At 48.9% G+C, this 16,255-nt stretch overlaps 1 protein-coding gene across 1 annotated transcript in view; it reads left to right on the top strand.

Moving 5' to 3' along the window:
- Positions 1 to 315: 315 nt before the first annotated feature.
- The window catches only part of LOC122379156 (sodium-dependent transporter bedraggled-like), a 44,601-nt gene continuing 28,661 nt past the window's right edge, over positions 316 to 16,255 (top strand). Inside the window, exon 1 of the mRNA XM_043361110.1 lies at positions 316 to 573. The gene's annotated coding sequence lies outside the window, so the exon portion shown is untranslated. The remainder of the gene's footprint in view (positions 574 to 16,255) is intronic.

The following is a 16,255-nucleotide window of genomic DNA, read 5'->3' as shown; positions in this document are numbered from 1 at the left end:
TCAATGCACGGGGCGAAGCTAAATGCTTTGTTTTCTGGATATAATGTCATGTTTAAAATAAATGTCTTTTGCAGAAAAAAAAAACAGTTCAATTAATCGCCCGTGGGGCTTCATAATTTATCCGAATTTCACAAAACATTTTTTTTAAATAAATATCCAAACTAACATACATGTCGCTCGGTATTGCTCGTGCAGCGGCAGGCCATCGCGGTTCGCCCCGCGCGGCATTCGGACTACGAATCACCACAAAAGGCTCGGCCCCGGCCGTCCCGCCGCCGCCGCCGCCGCTGCCGTGCCGGCGGTGGCCGCCGCAGCAGTGAGCGGACGACCGACGTCCCCGCAGCAGTGGGCGAGGTGAGCTCCGGCCGAAGGCAGCCGAGCCGCGCCAATGTATCCAGACGACGCCCAGGAGAGGCGAGAGCGAGATATTTTACGCTGAGAGATACAGTGTACAGTGAGGATAGAAAAGTGGTGTGGAGGTCGGCTGTGATAGAGTGAGCGTTGAGTGTGAGTGAGCCAGCAGAGTTCTCCGACAGTTGGAGTCGCAGCCTCCTGAGACCGCCGCAGTACCAGGTGAGCGTTTTTGCGCGGTGTGACCAACTCGTTACGTAGGCGCCGTTTGCGGCGTCGGAGTGCGCGCGTCGTGTGTTCCGCTGAATCAGAGGCTACACGCACGCTGGGTCGCTGCTCGGCCGTGCGGTCCGGTCGGTGTGTGAACAGATCCTGTCAGAGTGGAGACGCCACGCCGTCTCCGCGCCTGATCTGCATACCGGACCGGAGCCCCCGTCTGCGTAGCGTAACCCAGCTCAGCCCCCGTCTGTGTATCGTAACCCAGCTCAGCCCCCGTCTGCAGCTGTCCGTCGCTGATTATGCGATCAACGGATCTTTTCATTTCGACATAGGAACCAGTATATCTTAGCAACTTAGCATTTATCCCGCTGAGATCTGTTAAGCATTTTGGGCTGGTTTCTCGTCTTATCTCGTGTCCTCTGTACTCCCAGCATGTCTCGCATCGTCTCGTCCCCTCTTCTCCAACCTCCTCTCCCCTGCTCTCATCTCATCTCCTTTTCCTCTCCTCTCCTCTCCTCTCCTCTCCTCTCCTCTCCTCTCCTCTCCTCTCCTCTCCTCTCCTCTCCTCTCCTCTCCTCTCCTCTCCTCTCCTCTCCTCTACCCCCGCTGCGTCTGCACCATCGTTCACGGTAGACCGGCGAAACCTGGTCACCTACCTGGGCGCCTCTCTCTCTCTCTCGGAGCAGCCCAGAAGAGAGCAGTGGCCGGCACCAGTGGCCAAATGGGCCGTCCGTCGGCCCCGGCCCGGCCCGGCCCGGCCCGGCCCGCCGGACCGGTTCGGTTTGGTCCACTCGCCAGCACAGCGGACGGCCGGCCCAGCCGCGAACAAAGCACGAGCGAGCGGCCGACGCACGGCCGGCAGACACATCTGCATTGGACACTGCACGTGTGGGACCGTTCGGCAGTGTCACACGGGTCTGTGTGCACCTGTGAATGATGCAGCACTTCAGAAAGGTGACCGAGGCGTCGCTTTGGTATGCGATTCTGCCCGATTGTTGGCCCTATATCTGCCGTTTGAAAATTCAAATCCTGAAAAGCTTTGAGCATTTGTCCGTTCGTAGTTCAAATATAATATGCGATTATTTCATGGGTTATTGGTTTTGAATACCGTATTTGGTATTTATTTTAGTCAAATATCATTTGGAGGATATGTGAGACACATTAACAGAGGCTGCGTGAGTCAGTTCCCAGTCCATGACGGGAGAATACGCATTGCGACAACATAACTAGATCGATTGGGTACTGCAGATTGGAAAATTGACTGGTGCGTTTTATCGTGACGGGTCGTGACCTTTGCGATCACCTTCGTCAATGACGACATTAGGTACACCCAGATAATTATATTACATCGGGAACTTTTATACGCTGAAACATGAACTTATCTGCAGCTAATGTAGTGTATTATATGTCGCATCTGTCCATCTCTTATCTATACTCTCAGCGACTCCACGCCTAATGCATTTTCCCGCAGACATTCGACGCCTCGCGTCTGCCTTATTTATCCGTCTATGGCGCTGGTCCTGCTCGTCACTGACGTCACCGCCGCCTTTCAGTCCGGTCACCCGACATACATACAGCGCTAGTACTGGCCTTCCCGGACAGCCAGTTTTGGCGAATAGCGTGCTGGTGACTGGGGGGCTATTGCTCGGACTGCCCTTGACTGGGCGACTGTCACACAGCGCTCATATAGGATTGGTGCAGTAGGGCGGCGCGCTGGTGGGACGTCGGTGGTTGATGGGACCTCAGTGGATGATGGGACGTCGGTCGGCGGCTGGTGGGACGGGGTCGGTTGATGGGACGTCGGCGGATGGCGGGACGGTGGGGCGCTGTCCCGGCAGTCGTTGGTGGCTGATAGGACGGACCTCGACGGCTGATGCGACGAATGTCGGCGGCTGGTAGGACGTTAATGACTTGATGAGACTTCGGTGGTTGATGGGACTAATCGGCTGTCTGTCGGTCGGCGACGGCCGATGGCTCAGACCAGACATGTGCATGGATCCGAGAAAATGGATCTGGGATCTGATCCCACGGATCCTGATCTCGGATCCGACGGGATCATAGATCCAGCTCTGTAATTTATCGAGAGATCCGTAGGGATCACAGATCCGAGTCTCATATTTTGCTTGAGATCCAGTGAGATCATAGATCCTCACTTATTTTTTGTCAACACATATATCCCAAAAAAGCACTTGTTTCAACTCACAAACATTCTGTTTTAGTGATTTTATGTGATCACACGTCATAATCCACAGTTTTGTGTCACTTATTGGCATAGAAACCCTTTAAAACATGGTTTCAAATGTGGTGCATGGTGGGATCCACTCAGATCATAGATCCATGTTCTTAAATAATCGTCAGATCATATAAGGTCATAGATCCAAGATGTATTTTTCACGCCGGATCCGGTGGGATCATAGATCCCAGCCTGTACTTTGCTTCGAGATCCACTGAGATCATAGATCCATCACTCGGATCCATGCACATGTCTGGCTCAGACCCCGCCCGGCGAGACGTCGGCGGCTGATGCAATGCGCGCAGACGCCGGTGACGTGACCGGAGTTGATGGAGGCCCAGTGTGGGACGCCGAGTGCATGCGAGCAGCTTTGGTATACACTCGGCGGCACTAGGGGCATTATAAGGAGGTTCGACAGTCCACTCACGTCCAGCCCGGTTTGCTCTATCGGTACGAGGCTGCGGTGGATGAAATAGGCGATCGAGAGGCGATTTATCGTTCAACGGTGCGCGACCATTTTTGGAGTTCGTGCTGCTTATCTTGGAAGTTTTCCATGAAGCTGTATGGATGCACGTCTCCTTATCGGCTTACTGGGATCTCTTTATTTCCGAACGTCAAAGCTATTGCGCATTGAGGACATAGCAATAAATTACCAGTGACTCAGAATGCCGCGATAAGACTCTGAGGTGGCCACTCGATGACCAAGGTGCTGCGCTCGGTGCCAGAAATGGGCTCTCTCTGCAACCTTATTCAGTAAATGTGTGCAAGTGACCCGCTGCATTTTGCCATCTCCAAAGTCTTAACCCAAGTAAGCATACTGCTCCATCGACCAGACAAAATGATCAGTCTGAGAACCATTCAAGCTTAAGCGCTAGGCTCTGCTGTGAGCTCTTTCGTCTCCGATTGAGGCTGTAATCTCTGCTGTCTCCCGATGTGAAGCTGTCAGCTCCGCTATCTCCCGTGTGAGGCTGTGCGCTCTGCTGTCTCCCGATGTGAGGCTGTCAGCTCTGCCGTCTCCCGTGTGAGCTGTCAGCTCCGCTGTCTCCGTTGTAAGCTCTGCCGTCTCCCGATGTGAGGCTGTCAGCTCTGCCGTCTCCCGATGTGAGGCTGTCAGCTCTGCCGTCTCCTGTTCCCCTGCAGCAGCCGCGATCAGTTCCCGTCCGCCGGAGGCTGGTCCGCCCATTGTCAGCGCTCCGGCTGTGCCAGGCTGGCATCCTCTCCGGCTGTGCCAGGGTCCGCCTGGCACGGCCTTTTTGTATGTGGCGACTGCCGCTGCCTCCGGCTGTCACGAGATGAGGTCGGAGACAGCACTGTGGCTGGACCGGCACCGGACCGTCCCTCTAATTGGCGATATACATCACGTCGTTCATCATGAGTGACGGAAACTACAAAAATGCTATTTTCCTGTTTAGTCGGAAGCTAAAAATTGAAATTCGTTCCGTTCATAAAGCATAAATAGGCGGAGCATTGGCACATCTACCTGCTTTGTCGTGTGTATTTCAAGAGTTGCTGTGAATAGACAGCGGTTACCGGTAAATTGTTTATATGTAAATGCACGGATAACTCTTCCTAATCAGTTCCAACCAGCCAACTGGCTCGCCAGAGTCGGACTCTTGTCATGACATCGCGCAGGCCGATGGGCTAACAGAGAGACGTGTGCAGAGTTCTAGAGAGGCAATGAGCAAACACACTAAGCCGGAGACTGGTTTGCGACCACATATCACCGATGACGGTGGCTGGGACCGGTTCTGCGGGCAACTGGAAACCCCGGTAAAACTGCGACGCCGCTCGACCGCCGCCTCATGACGAGGAGAGGCAGTGGAATAGTACCGAAATGATATAAGAAGTAATGGTTGGATGGCACTTCGGATCAGGAGCGAAGGTTCCCGTACCTACGATGTTAGATGGTAGTTTGGAGTACCGTAAAGTGGGGCTATTTGAAACGGATTTTACAGTTTTTGGCCTCTCCCTTAAAGATGGTTCATATTTCTTATAGCATGTAAATTGCAAAAATGTAGTTTTCTGTAAGCTCTTTCATAAAGGTGTATTTTGGTTCAGCTAGTAATAATGATTAAGGTTATTTTTTATGTTAAAGCCTGTCTCAAATAGCCCCATAGGGTGGGGCTATTTGAGACAGTTTTAGTTGCAAAGAAATTAAAGAACATCGGTCACGCTAGAGATAATTTTTTAAACGCCATGCATTTGGAAATTGAATTTTGATCATTTTGGCAAAAATTGTTTTTTCAAAGACTGTTATATGACCTTTATATTCAATCTTTTCCTTTTTCGTAGGACACTTCATTTTGGTAGGGTATAAAATTGCATCACTATATGCTAAGGCTATCATAATATGATGTGACCCATAGCTTTCAAACTGACAGGATGATCATCAAGGACTATTTTAAAGTCATCGACAATAAATTTTTGAAAGTAAGTTTTTGTATATAGCCCCTGTGACAGGAAAACAGATATACCGAAAGTCGGTGGGGCTATTTGAGACAGTCTCGCTACCTTATGAAGCACACTGTAATGAATCAAACAAGGCAAAAGGTTTCCCAAAACATTTGAGTGAATGGTCTGCATGATTGTTTCTTCCATTGTACATCTCCATTCGAAGAAATAACAGAAAAATGTTAAACGGTTTTGATTTTATGCCGATTTTCTTCGATCGCTGCATGCTGTATCAATTGGCCGGTTACCCTACCACATCAAGTACTTGGATAGGCTCATCTAACAGTACGTTCATGTGTTAAGTAACATTCAATGGTGCTTTTTGGTCAACCAAGGTAGACATATGTTGATTGTCGAATGAGTCAGTGACTGATGAAGCACATTTTAAGCACATATTCATCAGAATAACTAGTTTGGTCACCAGCTAAAGGGTTATTATGTTACACTACGAACATGTAAATATTGCTTGCTGCTAAAAGTACCTACCATGAACCCACTGCACGTTTATGACCACGACCGATTCACCGGTGTTGCTTATGTCGAACGTTCGATGCACTTCAGGTGGATGGTGGTAAGTCTTCTCGGGTGCACCCAATCACCTTTATCATCAGCTAATTGGCATATCCGTTGAGGTTTGACGTGGGCATCATCGGGATTCTGATACAATGGGTTACGCAATCGGCAGTACCGTTAACAATATATAATATTTTCATGAAAAATGTGCTTAGCCTATAACCAAAAAGGTAGTAACGATAGATACAGTGGCGAAGCTGTTAAAACTTCAACGTTTTTAAACTGCAGGTAGGGGTGCTTTTCGAGCAACTTAAATTGTGCGTTTTTCTGTATTTCGTATTTTATTGCAAATTTCTTTCAGAACTTTTCGAAATTTTCAAAAAGGTTATTCAGAGCATTCACTGTTCAATCCCACATTAGCCTAAGCAAAAATGATGAAAAAACATCAAACGGTTTTCATTTTACAGCGATTTTACTATACCATTACCTTACTGTCTCAAATAGCCTCACTGCACAGTGGGGATTTTTCCCATCTAGCGCCTATTAATTCAAAAAATATTTTTTGGATTTTGGTTTATTTTTTGTGTCAGTAGGGCTAAGAAATGTCTGAATTTTTCATATATGGCATTGTTTTATCTGTATGTCCACAGTAAAACTAGGAAAAATGCGCCCAAAGTTCACACTCATGCGTGATTACTCAATGGGCTCAGCAAGGCCCGAAAGTATAGCTCAATTTCATTGTCCTGTCCTGTTGGTTTTAATCTTGCGAGGTCTTAAAGTTGCATATCGTCTGAAAGGCACCTTTATTAGGAATGGAATGGCAAACGGAAAGTATGCCACAACCTTACTAAGGTCACAAAAATGCCCTTTACAAAAAAAACCCTTACAGACACCATATTGAAGGAATGGTATTCTAAATAAATGTAGGAAATCAACAATGTTCTCCACACTTTTCCACTCCGAAATATATCCTATCGAATTCGCCACTTTCTTCTGCACAAGACAACGCCTAGTTTGGCTGCCGAAACTTGCCTGAACACGGAATATTCACATTAGAGTATCTTAACACCCCACTCGAGGAGCGCTAGGGCAAACAGCACGATATAGGTATGTTCCGGACATAGGCGAATAATTTTACTTCGTGATTTATATGATGCATATTTTCTGAGACACATTCATTAGGAATAGGATGACAAGCGTAAATTATACATACCGTAACCTTATTAACCATCGCACTTGTGGGGAGGGGGAGGGGGAAGGGGTCGGATAAAACCCAATGGTTTTCCGCAAATTACTCGCGCAAAAAGCGGCCGATCGCGCCGAAACTTTCGGTACCCTCGAGATCATCAATTCTACATCTAAACTAAAAATTTCATGACTCTGACCCAACTGACCTTTGACCTGTGGCATATTTCTCGAGACCATGTTTGGCCGGAATCGCGATTCGGCGTATGCCAGCTCACATTATCCGCGGTTTCCAGTCTTTTTGTGGTTTTAAACGTTCAAATATGTGAAATGATGTTGGTGCCATGCATAATGGTGGGTGTCAAGGTCACGTGAAGGTCAAGTCAAGGTCATTGACCTTTTGGTGACCTTGGTTCACTTTTTCGAGTTTTACTTGTTTCTAGGGTAGTTTTTGGTGCTGATTTCGATTTTAGCAGCCATTTGAATATTTACGAAGTAGTTCTAGTGCCTTCGTTCCATGTTACGAAGCTATCAGTAGTAGGTGACACTTCTATGGATGGCCGGCAGGACGCCTACTAATTGATCTAACCTGACCTGACCCGACCTGGCCTAAATGCATAAAGACATCGTCTGTGATCAAAACTAACATGAAATTCGTGATCAGCACCCCAAAATACCCCGTAACACCCTAACTTTGCGAAGTTTCAAGAGGTCTCGATTTTCCAACTTTAGTTGGGTCATTAAACTGACTTGGAAAGTCAGCTTATGACCTTGGACTTTGAAATTGGATATATTCGGCCTAATTTCGTCATAGGCAGCACGCTTGACTTTTCCGCGAAGCTCTAGCTTGATCAGGGGCCAAACGGCTGAGCGGGGGGTCCAATTGAACCCCCTATACTATGTTGATTATGCACATTTACAGGTAAAATTCTCACCAGGACACACCAGCCAACATCTGTGCACAATCTGGCTACAATTCTACCTATGGTTTGCCCTCTACGAATAAATACGTGCTAAATCGGAAAAATCCCCACTGTGCACTGTCTCAAATAGCCCCACTTTACGGTAGTACTGTTGCATATATTTTATATTGACATGACCATTGGTCGAATATATGTAGGTACCTACTGTGAAGTTTCTTTGAATATTATATAAGAGCACGGTATTAAATCAATTCCTGCAGGTTCTCGTCGAAGGGTGTCGCGCATTTGCGCAGTGTATTGCATGGGTGTAGTTTTCCAAAAATCATTGGGGGTGCTCAATAGCTTTCAGAAAGGCATTCCATAGTTTTTGTAGTTTTTTTTAGCTGTTCTTTTTTACTGTAGCCATCAGGCATCATGCAAGAAATGATGTTAAATCGGTTCGAGAGCTTGTTTTAATAGCGCCACTGTAAAACAATTTTGGCTCACCCAATGCATTAACCCGCGCGGGGCTGGGGCCTCCACTCTCCAGCCGAACGCGCGGGGCTGGGGGGAAAAATTTTACCCCCCTGTTATCTCCCGAACTATTGGTCTGATTTGGAAAATTCAAACGCCAATCGAAAGATCTCATCACGAATAACTAAAAACATGCACTTAATTTAAAGTTTGAGGTCAAGGTCAAGGTCAGGTCAAGGGTACAAATTGCAAGTTTCTACAGTATCGGCCTTGCACCGTAGTTGCCGAAGAATGGAGTCATGGACTGAGACTGATTGCCCAAAACGTGTTTGGGCCTGACCTTGGCCATAAGTTTGGCAGGCCAGATTTGGTACTGGACCATTTTGAGTCAACTTTGAGAAATACATAACGTACAACGGTGGTAAAATCGTTGCTATAGGTATAACACAGTTTACCCGCTCCGGGTGTGAGGGAGGGGTGTGGGGCAATGAGTGCACTGACGTGGCGCCCTCGGAGGGCCGGTATGGGATTAAAGCTCAGCTACACTAAGGGCTTGTGTGGTGCCTTCAGTTATCGGTGGCACCCTCAGAATCACCGGCGTAGGGCCCTCAGAGCCGCCGGTAAGGGAGGCACCGGTGTGGGGCCGCCATGCAGGTGCCGGTGTGGGCGATCAGAGGTGCTAGTGTGATTCTCTCAGAGGCGCCGATGAGGGTCCTTACAGGCGTTGCTCCGGGTCCTCATAGACGCTGGTGTAGAGCCGTTACAGACGGGTGTGGGGCCTTTAGAGCTGCTGACGCGAACTCTCTACAAGCCGGCAGGGGGTCTCAGTGACCGGCAAGGGGTCCTTATTAGGCCGGCAGAAGAAGTCCTGCGGGGTCCTAAGAGACCGGCATGGTACTGTCAGACGCCGGTGGGGCCCTCAGGGTCACCGTTGTGGGGCCCTCAAGTCATCAGTGGGTGGCCTTTAGATGCGCAGGTGTTGGGTGGGTCCTCAGAGCCGCCGATATAGGGCTTTAACCCGCGCCCCGCTGGGCTATTCAGCCATACGCGCCCTGCTGGGGGGGGGGGGGGCAGATTCTGCCCCCCCTGTCTAACTTCCGAACCGATGGTCGTAGAAAGACGGGGAAAACGGCAATCGAAAGCTCTCAACAAGGCGGATCTTAAGAGCCCAAATATTTTTGTTTAAGTAGGTCAGAGGTCAGGTCAAGGTCAGGTCAAGGGTACAAAATGCAAGTTTCTACAGTATCGGCCTTGCACCGTAGTTGCCGAAGAATGGACGGAGACTGATTGCCCAAAACGTGTTCTTAGACTACCAAGACAATATTCGTTGCACACAATGTCATTCAAAGGTCAAGGTCAAGGTCAGGTCAGGTCAGGTCAGGTCACCAAAAACAAAATATAGAAAAGGGCATGTGCGACACATGTTTTATGGGTCATTTTACTCATAGAATTCAATAGGCACACTCAATAAGTGATATGGACCACCTCTGGATGAATTTCAGGTCGAGGTCAGGTCAAGGTCAGGTCAAGAGGGGTCAAATTTTGAAGTTGGTTGTTAAGGCCTAAAAAGGTGTCTATCCGATGCAGTTTTTCACGGCGAATCGAATGGTGCTATTTGTATTTCCGTACGAGGTCTAGAACTTCCAAAAAAAAATCATTTTTTTTTCAAAAAATTTGTGTGTCGTGACGTCATAAAATTTTGAATAACTCCCACATTTTTGAACCGATTCTTCTAAAAATTGGTATGTAGGTGCACATAGACCACTTCTTTGACATATATTCCGGTTTTTTCGATAAACTCAAAATTTTGGATTTTATAAATATTTTCCCAAAAAAGTCAGTTTTTTGGAAAATTTTTGGCCAAAATCCAAAATTTTCAAAAAACCGAGATAGCCATTTGATAGACAAAGTAGAATCACGTATAACCTTTTTTGTTACGTCCTGATTCCTTTAAAAATGAAGAAGTTAGCGGCGTTTGAAATTTTGCCGTTTTTTAGGCGAAAATGGCGAACATGACGTCACTAAAACGTCAATTTCTCAAAAAATTTCCGACGGATTTCGCTCAAATTTTCAGGGAACGTGTCAAATTGATGTATGATAAGGTACTGAAAGTTTGACGTCGCTGGCGTAACGCGTTTAGAAGTTATTGGCGAAAAACGGGAGGGAGGGCAGATTCTGCCCCCCCCCCAGCGGGGCGCGGGTTAATAGGCACTGGTGTAGGCACTCGGAGTTGGGGGTGTGAAACCCTCAGAGACACCGGTGTGGGGCCGTGGGCCCTCATAGGCGCCGATAAGGGCCCCATAGTTGCCGTTATGGGGCCCTCAGAAAAATAAGTGTGGGACCATCACAAGTGGGAAATGCCCCTAGAACTTTCCCTCATTGGCCGGTAAGACCTCTCAGAGGCCAGTAAAGGCTGAAGCAGACTCTTTCCGCGTTCAGGAAATCGCATGCGAGAGCCTATTCAAAAACATTGTAATTCCTCTCGCAGCAATCGCTCGCGGGAGGTGCGTGCGATTGATGCGAGCGTGCTTCCATGTATTTGAATAGGCTCTCGCATGCGATTTCCTGACTGCGGAAAGAGTCTGTTTCAGGCTTAACGGGCCTTTGGAGACCACCGAGGTGTCCTTAAAAGCCGCAAGAGGCCCTCAGAAGTCGGCGTGGGGCCCTTATGGAGACCTTAGTGTGGCTATTTAGGGCCCATGAGGTGCTCTAAAGAGCCCCACGGGGCCCTTCTGAGTAGAAATATGGCCATCGTTAACCCTCAGCGGTCAAATGGCGCCGCAGGGCCTCTCGGACCCAAGGGTCCCTTTGAATCCGATGGGGGGAGGGGAAACGTGTCCCCTTACACCCCTAGCTATGCCACTGTTTTATATGCATGTCAGGTATTTTAGGCTCGCCCCCCCCCCCCAACTTGAAAGTCGTTCCCGGGCCCCTGATAATATCAGATGTAATGTTAACACAAATATCATGCATCTTAATTTGTGGTGATTTATTCAATGTATATTCTCTTAGTCACTGAATTGAGTAAGCATAGTATTTGCATGATTCACTGGGCTCATTACAGTACTAGGAGATGGACCTTCTGATTATTGAGGGCCTTGAGTCAGCTGGGAATGTTTTGAGGAGGCTGGGGGTGCTTTAAGAAGGCAGGGGGTGCTGAGCTCAGGATTGGGGGTGCTTGAGCACCCACAAAGAGATATAAAGTTACGCTTATGGTGTATTGGCTCGCCCGGTTATCTGATGGCATCGACGGCCGCTGCAGAGACCGGAGTGCCGCTGTTTGACGCATTTTATCCGGTCGGCTTCCCTCCGCCATTTTATGATGGCGTTCCCGATATACCCTCCGGTAGAGACCGTTCTGGAGGTCCTGCCGGCCGCTCTGCAATGCTCAGCTAACGGACCGCCCTGCCGCGGTGGTGAAAACAACGCCGTCTTTCCCGTATTGACTCCCACCCGGGTCCTGCTGGGCGAGCGGGCCGTGCCAGGTGCGCCGCCGCCGCTGCCGCGTCAGATTGAGCGCCGTGCGTCGCGCCGCCGCCGCCGCCGCCGCGCCGTCAAGGACTCCGCCGCGGGAGATCTGGATGCCGGAGCTGATAAGGTCGGCAGTCGTGGGATTTGGCCACCCTGCACACCGTTGTCTGACCCGTCCCTTCTCTCTCTCCATGTGTGCAATTCGATAGGTCTTCTTTTTCTGACAACCAAATTCTATCTCAATTCTCAAAATATTCCACTGATCAAAACAGTACCTATCTACGTATGATTAATAATCAGAAATAATTTACCAATACAATTTCACACACTGAGTTCAAAGGTCTGAAGTTTCCCATAACCAGACGCGGAACTGAGCAGTGAATCGTTGCAACATACGAGGAAAGTTCTCTCGGTGTGCCGTGTGTGCAGTGTGTGCAGTGCGCGGTGTCTGGTGCACTGTATGCACGTCATTCGCTCGCCCACAATCAGCGCATACTTTTACCGAGTTCGCTGACAGTGGAAAAGTCCCATATAGCGGTCAGTCAGGGACAGGCCGATCCGATTCTACGCGAGGCAGAGGGGTGCGGGCTGCGCAGTGCGCACCCTGCACCAGGCTGGAGAGCAGCGCAGAGGCTAGACCTGCATGTTTCAAATGCCGAACGACTAAGAAGGATGATTCCAGTGAGTAACGTATCAAATATCATGCAGCTAATTGCGTTAAAACGTGTTACATGGGATATAAACAAATTATAATGGACTAGACGTGTTCCAAGGCAAACCATTTGTATTGCATTTAACACAGCAAAAGTTGATTTTAGGCCGCGTGCTGTATTATTGGCTGAAGATTGGACTCATTCACAGTTCAAACGGCACAAACACGTACGTACGCTGAGTGCAGTGTCAGTTTGCGGTGACCGTTTTCAGCGGGCCGCTGGCCAATTCATGGCTGGTCACGTACGACGATCATAGCACGTGACAGACGTGGAGTTTGTCGGGTCACCGGTCACGGCGGTCTGGTGTGACCCCTCCGCCCGCCGCCCGGTCCGGCCCCTCCCACTTCGAGGGCGGAGGGAACTTTCCCCACACGGCACGGCACTTCCGCACTGCAGTGTTGTTCGTGGTAGTTGGAGGGACCGTCGCTGCAAAGCAATATGTGACATCGGGATTACGACACACCAACATGGACGGTATTTAATGCCAAAACCTTTAGATTTCACTGCTTGTCTCTGAACAGAGCTGAATTTATTTCTTTCTCCTGCTTGACGTAAGGATCAAATCATGTAGTACCTACATGAAATAAAATTAAGATACTGGGTAACTTTTTGTTTGCATTTAGTTATTCACACTTAAGTGGGTACAATATTCGTACCCACTTAAGTGTGACAAAAGGCACGTTTTGCAATGCTATTTTCGAAATATAAACACTTCCACCGCTTGAAGTAAGCCGTTCAAAGCGTCGAAAGTGCGCCCTTAGGTCGGTGATTTATTAAACCCCGCTCGCATTCACCGGACGCCTTCATTCCTGGAGTAGGTAACCGTGGTTGGATGACTCACAGATTATTGTGAATGCACTGAGGTAATCGAGGCCATCCCGCGGTCAGTTGCACAGCGGATTATAGATCGTCGATCGAACAAGGATTGGAGGGAGGAAAGGAGAGAGAGAGAGAGAGAGAGAGAGAGAGAGAGAGAGAGAGAGAGAGAGAGAGAGAGAGAGAGAGAGAGAGAGAGAGAGAGAGAGAGAGAGAGAGAGAGGGAGGGAGGGAGAGGGAGAGGGAGAGAGAGGGAGAGGGAGAGGGAGAGAGAGAGAGAGGAAGAAAGGGAGGATGCCATCTATAACAGCGTCAGTGCGATCTCATTACACGCTGGGCCATGGAGCCACTGCAGGGAGTGGCCGCCCCTCTCCGGCCGCGCGGGCCGGAGGGTCTAGTCTGCCCGCTCCCCAGGCCGACCGACTGCCCAGTGCGGTGGTGTGTGTGACTGTGTGGTGTGACCCTAATAACAGCGGAGCGCCGGGGCAGCGACCCGACACCGTCGCTGTCGCGGGCTCAGCTCGGCCGCGGCGGTGCAGTGCATGTATCGATCTCGCCGCCAGCGGGGCGCGTTACGTGACGCCCGACTGGCAGTCCGCGTGACGCCCGACTGGCAGCCGGCGTGACGCCGTCACGCAAAGTGACGCGGGTGGCGGCAGGTGGCACCGAGGAACGGCCGGCCCGCCCGGCCACAGTGAGACTCAGAACGGGGGTTAATATCCAGAGAAAACTTTATTCGCTGATTTAAATCCAGCAGCTGTATTCCTTCCTCATGAAGTTGAAAACCATTTATTGCCAAAGCTAAACATGAGACGAATCGCATTAGTTATCTTTGAAATACCAGAGTAACGGTGGCAGTAATTGTACTCATCTGAACTACCTACTAGCACGAAGGCTGACATTTAGGGAACGATTCATTCGTCCCCGTAATAATGTGGAGCCACTTTAATGTCATCTAGATAACTGATCGCCAATGCTGGAAGGTCTTATTGAGTATGCCTGATATCTCTTCTAAACTCTTGTGTGATCCGTTCGAGGAATTAGTGCGACGTAGCCTGTGAAATTCAAGTGTAAATTCTAGCATTTGCTTCACATACGATTTTCAGGAATGAAGCAGCAACATCAAGCACCGTTTTCCTTATGCCACGATCATTGAATTGAATCCGCCAAAGTTCGAAGCCCGATAACTGTATGGTCACATATCATCCATTGCGTGTCGGCTAGTGCAGCTCTCATTACGTTATATGATATCCAATAGCTGCAGACTGTCATGTACGCTCAATTTAGTCACGGGAAACTCGAGCTGCTATCAGCAGCTGACAGCTCTGGCTCGCATGTGAGCGGCACGGGCTGCGCCAGCCGCGCGGTGATAGTGCGCCAGATCTGTCGCAGACTGTCTAATGTTCATCTGTCAGCAGTCAGCATCGAACCGTGGAACAAAGCGGTCCTGTTGTACATATGCTATGCACACCATGGCAGGACCGAACTCAGTATCGCCACGGTCTGCCATCAAATTATTGATTGAACGAGCATGGTCGTCCGCCACGTCAGGGATAAAAACTTAAAGAACGCGATTTGTATACGAGTATGAACGCTCAGACAATACGTTGTATGTCCATGTCTGCTTATAAAACATTTATTTTGCTAAAGAAAGCATTTCCTTATCGAAAATAATCGTGTTGGAATGAAAACCAAATCTTCTTCGGGAGAGATAGATAGGCAAAACATTTTCACAGCAGGTTTATCACACATGCCTGTCATGACCAGTTTTACCATTTCTTTCCAAAGACACTTCTCGACTTTGTCCGACTGGTTTTTCAACTGTCCCAGCATGGGCCCATCGCCTGGAAATATTGTGACCACACTGCTTCCAGTCGCCAATGGCGGCGCGTAAAATACCGGTTTCAAGAAAGCAGAGCCTGCGCTAAGGCTCGCAGCCGGTTTTAGCACCATTAGTCCTTGAGCCGGATTGTTGGGGAGATGGCAAAATGTCCGCTCGGGCGAGGGCAAATCGGTTATATCCGCCTCTAAGACGCTGCATCGATGCCAATGGGTCAGCGGGAAACTTCATGCAGCGGCGACTTATCGCCGTTTGCCGCTCACTGACTGCTGTCATAGCATGACTGATCCAAGGCCAGGCACCGTCGCGCCGCGGCTCGGTGGTAAGACGGTAATTCAGGAAACGTCATCCGCTCTGCTCCTGCAGGATGGCCGAAATATGTGGGTCAATGATAAGTGGCGGAGCTAATCACATCCAGAGGTAGCGGACTTTGACAACTGCAAACGACTTTTGCAGTAATTGACCTGTCAAGGAATAGTGCGGTGGCAGGACTGCCGTGCAAAGCAATAGGTATAGAAATGAAGGGATATGTTCTATCTTTGTAGGAACACAGGGTATTTCAAAACATATTTTCTTGCCGATAGTATATCGGTACGACATTGCAGTCGCAATGAGAGAAGCGAAAAGCGATAAGCGAACAATACATACCTTACCTATCGAAAATCGATTTATCGTCTGTATTTGTTTGTTTCTGAACTTCCAAAACTCTGAAAACTTACAGCTTTCCGCACGATTTAGGACGCCAAAATGTTATTCATCCGACTTTCGTCTTCCGAAGTCCGTTTAATATCTGAATTTGCGTTTTGATTTTGAAATCTTTTAAAGAATACCACGTCGTTTTTCAGCCGTAGCTTTTATGTCACGCATCAATAACAAAGTCGTTGATAATCTGTTATTCGTTTTCTTTCAATTATCACAGATAATTAAATGAATTGCAGGATGTGCAATGTTCCCCAGTTAATTCGCCCTGTTCCATCCCAGTTTGTCCACCATATGCCGACATATGCCATCGGTCTGGTTACCGCATCGGCTACTGCAGCGGATGGAGCCGTCCACTCTAATGCCGCCGTGAGGGCAGCTCTGAGGT

This window comes from Amphibalanus amphitrite, unplaced genomic scaffold (assembly GCF_019059575.1).
Source record: "Amphibalanus amphitrite isolate SeventyFive unplaced genomic scaffold, NRLGWU_Aamphi_draft 000072F_arrow, whole genome shotgun sequence".
In the NCBI taxonomy this organism is placed as follows: domain Eukaryota; kingdom Metazoa; phylum Arthropoda; class Thecostraca; order Balanomorpha; family Balanidae; genus Amphibalanus; species Amphibalanus amphitrite.
This window is presented reverse-complemented; position numbering and strand designations above follow the sequence as displayed.